Here is a 12,673-nt window from a genome sequence, read left to right on the forward strand (position 1 = left end):
GTGATCGGATTACATTGTAATGATAATGATCAAGGCCGCCCACCTCCCACACACCGGCCCTCCAGTCTCTTTCCATCTCTCTGCTTTGTCTCTCTTTTCACTTTCTTTAGTGCCTGTTGAGCCAATCACCAGAGGTGTGTGTGTACTGCTGACAGAGACAAAGGAAAGGATGCAATGTGTGTCTGTGTGTGTGTGAGGTCCTGATTATATTAGCCTTTATGCGCTGGCAGGTCCACTGACGTCAGTGCTGAGCAGCATCTGATGGAGAAAGGGTGGGGGCAGTCGGCCATTCATAAATATAAAGGCTTTTGGATGTTTGTGTGTGTGTGTGTGTGTGTGTGTGTGTGTGTGTGTGTTTGTGCTGCATGAGTCACCCCTATAATTTACAGTCAGCAGGAACTAATGACATCACAATGTTTCAAATGTATCTGGAAATATCCCCCTAAATGAATGAGAGACTATAGGAACATTTCGTTAACCCTGTAGTTGCACAATTTCTCTGTATATTTAGAGCTTTGTCGTCATTGTTTTGGCTTGTGACTTCAATCTAACTTGACTTTGATTGATAGTTTTATAATAACTGTGCATGTCCTTGAAATGAGTTGCTCATTGTGACGAACTACAAAGAATTATCACCGCAAGCTGCAGCTCCCCTCGGCTTTACAGAGCTTCATGCGGAGTTTCTGCTCATTGTTTGGCCGTCCAGCCCATAAATTTACAGTTTGAGTTCACTCTCACGGCATCGTTTCATGCTGAAACAGGCAGCTGTTCCTCCGTCAACCACCTGCTCAGCACCAAACAGCACACACACAAAGTTAGCAACTAGTTTTGGAACACAGTGGCGCAATTAGCAGCTAAAGAGGCAGATATTTCCCTCAGGAGTTGGTGGAGACCAAAAATAAAGCTTAAGGAGAGCGACTATTGGACTTATATACATCAAGTGGACAGAAACACGATTCCAAATAAAGGCTAATGTTTCTCCCTAACTGCTAGATCTATAGATAAACAATTGTTTGCTGACAAGTTCACTGTATCAACCTAAAAGATGCAGATATGTCAGTTTTGTGCTCTCAACTTGTTTCAGCTGTTATTGCAGAAGAAATGGCACATTCAGTACACTCAGGGGGTTTCTTTCTACATGCTTCGTTAATCAGGTGTGACTGACTAGCTTATGATAGCGAATGTTGGCTAATAAATAGATATAGCCATTACCTTTACGTCATCAGTGAGTCACTTTGACATTTAGACCTGCTTTCAGCGGAAACTGAGTTGCACAGTAAGAGGTCTGAGTCATAATTACAAAACACTGAAATGGACATAACCGTTATTAAGGAGGAGCTGCTTCGTTAAACTTTTATTTTGATAGATAGATAGATTACTTTATTCATCCCCGAAAGAAAATTTTGTGTCTTCTTCTATTCAATTCCCACCATGTTGCATAGTTAAACTTATTGGCAGCTTGAAAGTCAGTTTGTAAACTTTGTAAATAGTTTTTTGTGACTGTTCTTTAATCGGAACCAAAGTAGCCACTGTTTAGACAAAGCTGCATACACTACAGCATTTTGAAGGAACATTTATTTTATACATTTTGGGAGGTGTTAAAGAAAAGACTAAAATATGCAAATATCACAGCCACAACCCAGCCCATGTTTCTCCCTTGTGGTTCCCACTCCTCTTGTCTTCCCTGTGTGTGTGTGTGTGTGTGTGTGTGTGTGGACACCTGCCTGCCATCGGCTCATCACCTCTCCAGCTCTCGGCTCACCACACACCTGCCTGTGATCTAATTATCACCTCTCCTGCATATCAAACCCGGGGCCCTTCTCCTCACTTGTCCCCAGATCAGTGACTCAGCTACAGTGGTAGTTACTCTCAGGCCACCAGCTCCTCAATCTTAGACAATAGTTTTTCTTGTATTGCTTCAGTATTCCTGATGGTCTGCCTGTCTGTCCATCCATCGGCATACTCTCCATTATGGCCCCTGCCTCTCTCCAGTCCTCCTGCCATGATCCCCTTTCTTCAACGCATCTCCATCAACAGTAATCAATGCAATAAACCTGTTATCTGCATCATAGTCTGTCTCCTACATTTGGGTCCTCTAACGAAGAAAATGTGAAAGAACGATCTGGCCAAACATGGTCCCACTGGACGAACTTAGGGGCATTTCTTACTATTCAGAGCACTCTGAACTACTGTGACAATACAGGCAGTTTGATTTTAACTCTCTGGGAAGTTTATACAGGCTTTGGCTAGAAGAGATTGTATTGAGAGTTACAGAGGACTTGGAAACCGCTCCATCATTCTTGCATCATAGCGTTGAGCCTGCAAGCCTCCAGCTTGATCCCCAGCCTGTCAGACATCGGCCTTTTGGCGTCTAGCCTGCATCACAGTCACCTCGCCTCCAGCTTGCTGCCCAGTGAACTATCCTCCAGCCTGCTAGCCTGCACTCTCCACTCCGACCTCGCAGGCAACATTCTACCGTAGGCTATTCTTCTGGGATGCTCCCTTGGGCGTAGAGGTTAAGATACAGAATAATCCCAAATTCTAATCCGGCTGGGAACCTTTGTCACATCTGTCTATGAACTTCCTAATAAATGTAGAAAAGAAAGAGAAGAAGAAACTCTACCAGGCTTAAACAGTGGCTACTTTAATGCTATGGTGAAAAGGCAGTCATGTTGTCTTTGTGCCCACTGTCTCTGCTGAAGTGCCCTTAAGCAAGGAGCAAGTCACTGCACCTCAAGCTGCTCCAGTGGTGTGACTGAGTCCTGTGATGTGAGACCTGGATGTCTTGAGGGTGTGTGTGTGTGTGTGTGTGTGTGTGTGTGTGTGTGTGTGTGTGTGTGTGTGTTAGTGAGTGTGTGGGGGACATTCAGAAAGACAAACTGCAGTTGCTAAATTGGTCAGTTATGTAATCGTCTGGTTCTACTTCTTATTATTGCTGTTTTCACCATCCCCTTCATCATTATTATGTTTTTCTTCTTCCTCTTTTGCATCCATTGTTTTGCATAGAGCTGCTTCTGCTTTTTCATTAAGTCTAGTTTACGGATTTGTGGCAGGCTATGGTGCTATATTGGTGGATTTTTACCTCTTGTGTATATTTTCAAAGCTCGAAGGATTTTGAAGTATTACCTACATTTTAAAATGCCATTAAATATATAATCGCTCAAGCATTGTTCTCATTTTTTCAGCTAAGGACCCAAATTGCCAATTGTGCTATAAAAAGTATCAATTTTTCATTTTAAGATGTCAGTAATAATGTTGACTATTGAATCACTTTCTGTGTCATGAATCTGTCATTTTCAAACAAACCCCCCACACCTCTACCATACAACCTCGATCTAAAAGTAATTAAATTAAAATTGAAAGCAACTTTCTTTATTCCTGCACAGGAAGCTGTCTCTTTACAAGTAATAGGCACCTGTTGAGCGCTGACAGGGCCATCAAGCTCGAGCGTATTAGCAAGCGATCTGCTGATGACTGTTTTCAGCACCACGGACAGCACGTCATCACAGCGGAGTATGAGGGATGAGAAGAAGAAAAAAAGAATCAAGGAAAAGGGGGGAAAAGAGGAACAAGACCTTATGGCAGATAGAGTGAGAGAGAGAAAGAGAGAGAGAGACGGAGAGAGAGAGCTGGACATGTCATTAGGGATTAGCCCAGTTCCACAGCTTGAGGCTTTCAGTGTCTGAGTGCTGTTGCCCTTCCATAGACACACATGCATCCAGCACCACAGTAGATGGATAGATAGATAGATAGATAGATAGATAGATAGATAGATAGATAGATAGACAGATAGATAGATAGATAGATAGATAGATAGATAGATAGATAGATAGATAGATAGATAGATGCAGACTGGCTGTGATTAATAAAAAAAATCTTTCTTCACATCAAATTAAGCCCTTGTAAAAATCTTATTATAGGCTACATGATCATTAATTATACCATATATCATGATAAGTAATAACAGCAAAATAAACTCTACTGCTGTTCACAGTTACTGCATGGAACAGCCCTCTTTTTCCATCTCCTTTCCTTTCTCCTATCCTGAGCATAAACACACCAAGTTTCACCATCTTTGTTCCTCTCCTCTCCTCTCTGACACACCTAAATCGATAGAAGCAATAACAACACACACTCTCACCTGCAGAAGCACTTAATTAAACGTCCCACCCTCTTTCAGTCGAGTCCCAGACGCCCCTCTGTCTCTTCCTGTACTCTTCTCGACCCTTTAAACGTAGCCTGCTGCAGCCCCTGGTCCCGGTGGGAGAAGCGACACCCGCCCTAAAAACTCCCTCTTCCCCTTTCTGTCTTTCTCACGCAAAGACGCGCACCGTTAAGGTGAGCTGCGCATACAGGAAGCGACCGCTTCGCGACATTTCCGTGCACTCTTTCCGCGAACATCACCTCAACGAGGACGCACTGTTTCCGCCGCGTTATGCGCCATCGCTCATGAAAAAAAAAAATCGGCACAAAGGAAGACAACAAAAAAGCGAGGTGGAGGAGGAGAGAAGGGGGGGGCACTAAGAGAGAAGGGTGGAGGGGGTTTTTGAGGTAACGAGGGGATGAGAGGAAGAGAAAAAAGTGGTGGAAAAACACTCACTGTGCCACGGCCGGATTAAAGGATGCCCATGTCGGATGCTGCAGTCGGTCACCAGCATCAGCAGCAGCATCTCCGGGCTGCGCGGTGCATCAGCGGGAGACAGCGCGGGAGGGAGGAGGAGGAGGAGGAGGGAGGGAGGGGGAGGCTGATGATGTAAAAAGCTTTAAATCATTCAGGAGCCCGCTGCACGACATGTGACCGCCGACACGGTGGATTATTCATCCGGTTTGTTTCCTGATCGCCCTCGAACGGCCAGGAGACACCGAGCTGACCGGACGGGACGTTACAGCCCCCGTCATGTACACTGACCCGACCGTGACACAAGGATTAGTACGACAACGTGCACACAATATCCCTATAATTAATCTTTTTTATATAATGGAGCGTCGTCAATATTTTGTACTTTATATACTTTGTAGTTCTGCTGGCTTTGTGCATTTTTGTTTTGGCTTTCTCTTATTTTGTTGTCATAACATCTAACGTTTAATAAAAGAGGCAACGGGTGATTTTTAATAATAAATGTTTATATTTCACAGAAGTTTTTGTTTTTATCCATGCGATTCTGTCAAAAACACATTAAACATTTTATTTGTAAAGAATGAATTGTGTCAAATATTATGTATTTTGATAAAGATTTTTTTTTCCAAAGGATTTTATAGGCTTTATAGTTTATGGTCACTATAGTTTCAAGTCTTCATTCATATAACTTTGTTTATTTGGTAAATTATGGTCCCATCTAGAGTCAAATAGACAATAAAGTAGAGTATGCTTTAGAGCGTTGCTACCTTGTGATTGACAGGTGACAGGTACCATGATGCACTGTGTGTTTTGTCTCAGAACTCTGACCCTTTCACAGTGTGTTTTCATGAAAGTTAACTGTATTGCCTTAAATGTCTTGTTCAGTGATTGGCTGGACAAGAAGTCATTCCAAAGAATTGGGCGTTCCTATTAATATGGATGCACTTTGCTAACCAAGCTAGCTTAGCCAGAGCTAGTGTTAGATGATAACATTGGCCCCATAGTTTCTTCCTGGCTGCCCAATCCATTCTGCACATACTTTGTTTCCAGGAAAAATGATGCTCTTGGCTTTAAAAAGCCACAAACCAATGGGTGACATCACAGTGGCTATGCCCACCTCTTATATACAGTCTATGGGTGAACCACAAATTGCTCTTTTACTGTTTCACTTGAAGTGTTGTTGTCCTATGTGACCATGTAATTTGGCTGGTAATTGCTTTACATTCATGCAGTAGATCAATAGGTTGTGAAATTGCCACACAGAGCTTCAGCGGCATAGGTCACACGTCTGTCAAACATAATGATGACAGATTCAGACAGCTATTGGACATCCATTTTTATCCATGTGACATTTCACATGTATGCAATCACTTGAGGGGGTGTTGGAGCAGCACTGGTGTTTATTATCATAAGGGAAAGTGCATCCCTACAATCCACCATTCATTTCCAAAGGCAGAAGCAGTGAGAGTCATGCAAAGGCCTGCTGCTAAATTATTAAGCCTGTGCTGGTGTCTGATCAAATATTCAGCAGATGGTCATGTTATTTGCCATAGATAGTATTTGTCAGCTGTATTGTGTGTGTGTGTGTGTGTGTGTGTGTGTATGTGTGTGTGTGTGTGTGTGTGTTTAATTTGTGTAGCTTCAGTGCAGTCCGTCATATTCTGTGTTCACATATTCACTCTGACAGACTGTGCCTTTAAAGCAGCATAGTTTATAAGCATAGGTTATAACAGGACATGTGCGAGTTACAAGGTCCCTCCAGTAGACAATTCAAAGGCATTTTATCAAATCCAGCCTCTTTCCTCGATATGTCCAGTGTTGCTTGTGGCAGCCATCTTTGTGGCTCTTGAGAAGCAGAGAGAATAAAAGATGAGACGCCCACAATTCATTGAACAGTACAGAACATCTCCTACACAAAAGTGAAGTGAAGTGAAGTGAATGCGAGTAAAACACAGAACTAGAAAGACTTATAAGCATCTTGTTGAGCGTTCTGTGATACTAAAAGAAACACGAAGGAGTCAGAAGGCTGTTCATTTTTGCCCCTTGCTAACGCTATCTGATAACTTAACTCCAGTCTATGGGTTAAGTTTTCCCAAGATAGCATTACATCCACTAAATTCAACAGAAAAGGATTTTAGGATGAAGATGAATTGATGTGCAATTAGTCCTTTTGCTGGAATCCTTTTCTCGTAAAACTTAAAATGAAACACGTCAAGTGATCATCAAGTGAGCCAGCTTCTTCAAAACCAACATGGCTGATTTCAAAATTTTGTTTCAAAACAAAACTTTTCATCTCTTCTCTGACATGATTTAGCTAAGCTAAGCAGCCAGAGGGGTGTGTTAGAATTAAAAAACAGTCTAATCACATATTTTTATTTTCACATCTAATACTAGGACTAAATAGCTGTATACTGCAACACAAGAACAATGCTGTCTTCTACACGGATCATCAATTGTACAATGTATAATGTGGAGTTTTTGCATGCATACAGCTTTGGGCTTAGTCTTTTAGCATGACATGTAGCCATCAAGGGCAAAATAAGTCAGAAGTCTGCCAGCGGTAGCATTTTCAAACAACTCATGGAGCTAACATTAGCATGATTCTCTAGTTATTGCTGATAAAATCTGCCACAACAGTTTTCAGTCTGCAAAACTGCTGTGCATGGATGGAAAGCATGAAGGGCCCAGGGGTTTAGTAAATGGTCAACTGACAATAAAAAAGTTAATGATGTTAAAAAAAAACATTAAAGGAAACTCAATTTGTTTAAGGCAGCTTATCAAGCAAGTGCAGTTTGTACATCACCGTATGCTGGCGTGTTTGATACCATCATGGCTGCAGCTTTGTTGTTTTGTTTCAGGCTCACACTCACTGATTTTTCCTCCACTGCTAAATGTCAGCTACCCCGCAGTCCAGCGGCCATGTGAGTGTGGGAGTTTCGGTGAACGTGTGTGTGTGTGTGTGTGTGTGTGTGTGAGACTGAGAGATGACTCACTATCACTGCGCCCTAAGCAGAGAGACAGCTGTGAGACCCAAGTGCCACTACCCATAATTCAACACTGTCTGATGAGGTCACTGGGCTACAGGGCAGGAGTGACCCTTTATATGTGTCAGATGAGTACCTGCAGGAGTGCACGGCACGCACACACACAATCTGCTTCCTCATATGTCATATTAGAGTCGGGTCAATACGTCTCCCACATACATGTAAGTGAGGTTTAACCATTAACACACTGCAGTGGCTGCTAACGTGTTGATGGATGTGGTCTGTGTCCACATTTAGGAACCCTATTCCTTTTGCATGTGTTAACCTGGGGCTTGGCGATGAATCAATAAAAATAAAATATTGATATAGTTCAATTTTTTTTCCTACTTTATATATAAATGCTGCCCTTACGAGGGTTTGTCATATTTAGTTATTTTGTAATGTTCGTTATTCTTTTCTCATATAAATATATGTATTTCAGAAAAAGATTGGCCTATTTTTATTTCATAGGCTATTTGTCATTTAAGATATTTTTTGTTTAAATATGCACTTTATGGAGCTTTGATTTTTTTTTAAAAGGTACCTCTGTTGTTAAACAGTATTCACGTTCACTTAAATAAATGGCTTCAATAAAATTACTTGTGACATGTCCTATTTGACTTTGACTTGATTTGATTTGCTCTCACTTTGCGATAAAGATATCGGGATATATATATTGTATATTGATATTCAGCCTAAATGTATTGGGATATGACTTTTGGTCTATATATCGCCCAGCCCTATGTAAACCTAATAGATTTACTGAATCTCATATTTCCGTTCTGTAACTAACCTGCATGCTCATATCTCATCTTAATAAATGCTCCATATTCACACGCTATCAAAACTCTATATCCAGCTCAATAGTCTCTCCTCCATCCATGTCAGCCTCCTCGGCTCCGCTCTAACAGGCATGTATTATTCAACACAGTCTCCAGAAGTAGCCTCCCACCCTCCCTCCATCTTTGCCTCACCCTCTGCCAGCTTTTGAAGAAAGGGATTATGACAGAAAAAGAGCAGAGGCCAAATGAGGAGAGAAGGCGAGATAAATGGGAAGGTGATGAGTTAAGAAAGAGATATGACAGAGGGGGAAGCAGCAGTGACAGAATGATAAAAGAGGAGAGGGTGATGCAGACAAACGAAGTGAGTTGGGAAAGAGGGATAGATGTAGCAGGATGGTTTTTATATATATATTTCAAACAAGTGGTTTGTAAAGTTGCTTCAAGGTCACTGCAGTCCTGTTTCTTCGACCCTTCTTCAGTCTGCCAGACCTGATTTAGAAAACGATACCTTAAGAGAAACTCAATCTTTCATCCTACAGCTAAACAAAATAGCTTTTCCTCCTAAAAGGCTGCCAAGGGGAGCTTAAAAACAGTCCTTAAATAATTATTGTTTTATTTGTTTGAATTGAAAGGTTAAGTGCCATTATCTGAAATCCAAGGGAAACAAACTAAAGTTTGTCTTAATGATCTGATGCTAAATGGATATTGTTTGAGATTTGGGGTCAATCTAAGTATTACAGATAGTCTTTATTAAATTAGAAAAGACAAGGCCAGACCATTTTCTTATTTCCAGGAACACTATTGATCCTTGAGATATCACTACAGTGTCTACTTGCTTGTTTTCAGACAATAGTTGTTGAATATAGTGGATACTTTAGCAGTTAAAGAGCCCTCAATGTTTGCACTATTCTCTTTACATGCATAATATCATACATGTTTACAATTGCATCTCCGTGCTGCTCTGCACTTTGCAATTCTTTTCTACATTGCATCTTCATAATAGCACCTCAATAACATACCTTAAAATCTGACTACACTCTGGCACACTGTGAATTTTCTTTATATAACTTATAGGTCCATTGTTTGTCTGTATATGTAGTGTCAATTGTTGTTGGTGCACACTTTGTTGGATATTGTATGTTATGTGTTATATTTTATTTCCACAATTGGTGTACAGGGAAACTCAACAGTTGGTAGAGACAAAAAGCTGAGCTAAAAGAGGATGAATATTGGACTTTTATTTACCAGGTGGCCAGAAACACAACTCCAAACGAATGTTCACTTAGCCCCATAACTGATGGATGTGTAAATAAGCAACTGTTTGATAACAACCAATTAAATTACCAATTAAAAAAAACAATTATGTGTTCAGAATTTGCTGGCTTAAAATCAGTAATCAAAGGCTTAATTGTAAAAAGTAAAATTGGAGTGTTTTCTTATTGTTGTAAATTAGGTTTAGATGCTATTAAAACTACTGCAAAAAGTAAAAAAAATGCTCAATTTATGGAAAAATACACACAGTCGGTATTCAGAAACTGAGTCTTAAATGAGCCATCAGGATTCCAGGTTGTGATGTCACAATACTACACTAATATAGGTAGAAAGTGGTGCTATAGTGCTGTTACAGTAAATCCCCGGCTGCAGTGATGGCGCAGAGGAGGTAAGAGCGAGTGACCAATCAGGTCATACAAGCTTTTTGAGCTAGGGGCCTAAGAGAAAGGTGCCAAAACTGCAAACAGAGGGTCAATACTGTTGAATTCAAACAGAAACATGTTTGAGTAGAAACCCAAAATACAACTATGAACCTGAAAACTGCACATGGACTTTGAGGCTTAACAAAAAGGCTGAAATATATTGCTTCTCCAACCAGTGTGTGTCTCATTGTTCTGTGCTACTTGGCCACCCTGTCTCAATTGTCACCTAAACAAGCTAAAACAAACCTTGTAAGGGCTGTGCAATCACAATTTGACACAGGCTTGGTCTGCGAAAAGGCAAAACCCATAGAGACTCACAAAGCTAATTGGCAGTGCTGTGAGTTAATGCCACTGTTTCTGGAAGTCTCTTTGAGGCACCGGGGGTTCCTTCCCATGATCCCCTGCAGCTCTTTGAGGTCTGCTTCTCCCACAGGTGTCCGGATGGGGTCATTAGTGTTGCCCTCCGTCTGTGCTTCACCTCAGAACTACACACACACACACACACACACACACACACACACACACACACACACTAATAAAGGTCCAATAAACACTTTCTGCAGCACAGCAGGAACACAGAAAATTTTGTGCAGCTGGACCCAAACTAGATTGAGAGTGTGTGTGTGTGTGTGTGTGTGTGTGTGTGTGTGTGTGTGTGTGTGTGTGTGTCTTTTAGATTTACGACTGAGAGTGTGTATCGATTGGTGTTTGCAGGCTATATGTCCCTGTGATTGTGTGTGTATGAGTGTGTTGATATGGTATTTGTTTTCAGAAGTGATTAACAGCATGGTCTGTTTCCACCTCAGGAGTTAGAGAACTGGTTTCAACAGTGCATTTAGACAAATGTCTCTCTGAATGGACATCATTTAGCCAAACTGAAACTGCAAAGCTTGTTTACTCCTTCAAATGTTCAAGGCAGAGAAAGGAGTGAGGGATGGAGGAAAGAGGAGGCAAAAACACAATCAAACTCGGAGCATTTGTTCTGTATTAATGGATGAATAAAGTAGAAAAGCAGAATAGGAAAGTGAATTAGGACTTTCCAGCATATACAAACACACACGTGCAAGCACATGTGCACACACGACACACACCTGACAAAATCTGCTGCACTGGATGAACAGATGTTTCTTTTCTCAGCTTCCCTGTTTCACATTCGTCTCACTTCCTGTTCACCGTCTCATCATCATTCTCCATCTCCCATTCTCTCTATATCACACACTATCGACTCCTACTTTGTACATTTCCCAGATGATATCTCAGATCTATTCTCATAAACTGGGTTCAGCTTCAAATGCAATGCAGACAGAGAGAGAGAGAGTGTGTGTGTGTGTGTGTGTGTGTGTGTGTGATTGGATTTCTAAAATGAGTTTGCAGCTGCTGGGTGATAACCTTGTATCCCTACGAAGTCAGGTTTTTTTTTGGTCAGTATAGCGCCCTCCTTTGACAGATGAGTTTGAGTCCAGATTGGTTTCCACCGTTAAAGCGGTTTTAAAGAATGTGTGTGTGTGTGTGTGTGTGTGTGTGTGTGTTAACTTGTGTGTGTGAGGTCAGGTTCATTCTAATTGCCTTCAGCATTCTGAAATGTAGATGATCTGTGATACCACAGACATCTACAGAGCACCCTGAGGTGGTAACCATGGTAACCGCGTGTGTGTTTTTGCATTGACTACACGTGCAGGTGTGTCGGCTAGACGCGTGTGAGCCGACTACTTGTTTGTCCATGCCAGGAGCACTTTAATAGTCAAATAACATTCATTATAATTATCAACTTTACTTGCAATAAATGAAGATGAAGGTGCTTTATTTATCTTTTCTGCTAAATATATTGATATACTAAGGATTGACATTAGCTGCAGATTTATTCTAGTTTTCGTTCTATTCTTTTTGTGTTTATGTGGCAAAAATATCTTTTGACAAGACATTTAGTCTCATTGAGCAAAAAGGTTTTAGAAAGTAATTGCAGAGGTAGAAGTCAAATGAAATATTCTTACAGCATGACTATGGTAAAATTATTTTCTAACAGCAGAACAGAAAGGTTAAGTCAAGTAGAAACATTTTCGAAGGCATATATTACATGATATATTTAAATGCTGCGATTTTAAACTGCAGTCAGGTGTCAAGATTTATCTCATCCAGACAAATAGCTTGAGTGATGTGTTAGAGCTGGCAGAAAGAGAATATCGTATGTCATATTCCCACACAGTGAGGAAAAGATGCTTCAAGGCAACTAAAGATGATTCAATTGAAAATCCTTTTAGGGTTTAATAATCCACCAATATACTACAGGTGTGACAGGTGGCTGTCAAAGAAAGTGTTTCATTCTTCATAGTAGCTATGGTTAGCTTGAATTGATATCACACACAGTAACACAATAATAGTGACAAATGTTCCCCATGGAAAAACACTTAAAGCACCCCTTAAAGAATTTCCTCACCAAAAAAATAAAAATAAATAATTTGTTAAACCTGTTTCTTACAAGATGCCTGATTAATGACTTGAAATAACAGCACTGCTCATATGCTAAAACAAAGTATGTCTGTACTCAGCAGAAAAAGC

General features: G+C 40.8%; 1 protein-coding gene across 2 annotated transcripts in view; it reads right to left on the reverse strand.

Annotated features, from left to right (window-relative positions):
- slc7a14a (solute carrier family 7 member 14a) overlaps positions 1-4,720 on the reverse strand; it is a 42,442-nt gene extending 37,722 nt beyond the window's left edge. Inside the window, exon 1 of one of the 2 annotated variants that reach the window (XM_059353326.1) lies at positions 4,601-4,720. The gene's annotated coding sequence lies outside the window, so the exon portion shown is untranslated. Of the gene's footprint in view, positions 1-4,141; positions 4,247-4,600 lie in introns of those variants that run through there. The other variant, XM_059353327.1, reaches the window with a different exon arrangement.
- Positions 4,721-12,673: the final 7,953 nt, after the last annotated feature.

This window comes from Centropristis striata, chromosome 16, assembly GCF_030273125.1.
Source record: "Centropristis striata isolate RG_2023a ecotype Rhode Island chromosome 16, C.striata_1.0, whole genome shotgun sequence".
In the NCBI taxonomy this organism is placed as follows: domain Eukaryota; kingdom Metazoa; phylum Chordata; class Actinopteri; order Perciformes; family Serranidae; genus Centropristis; species Centropristis striata.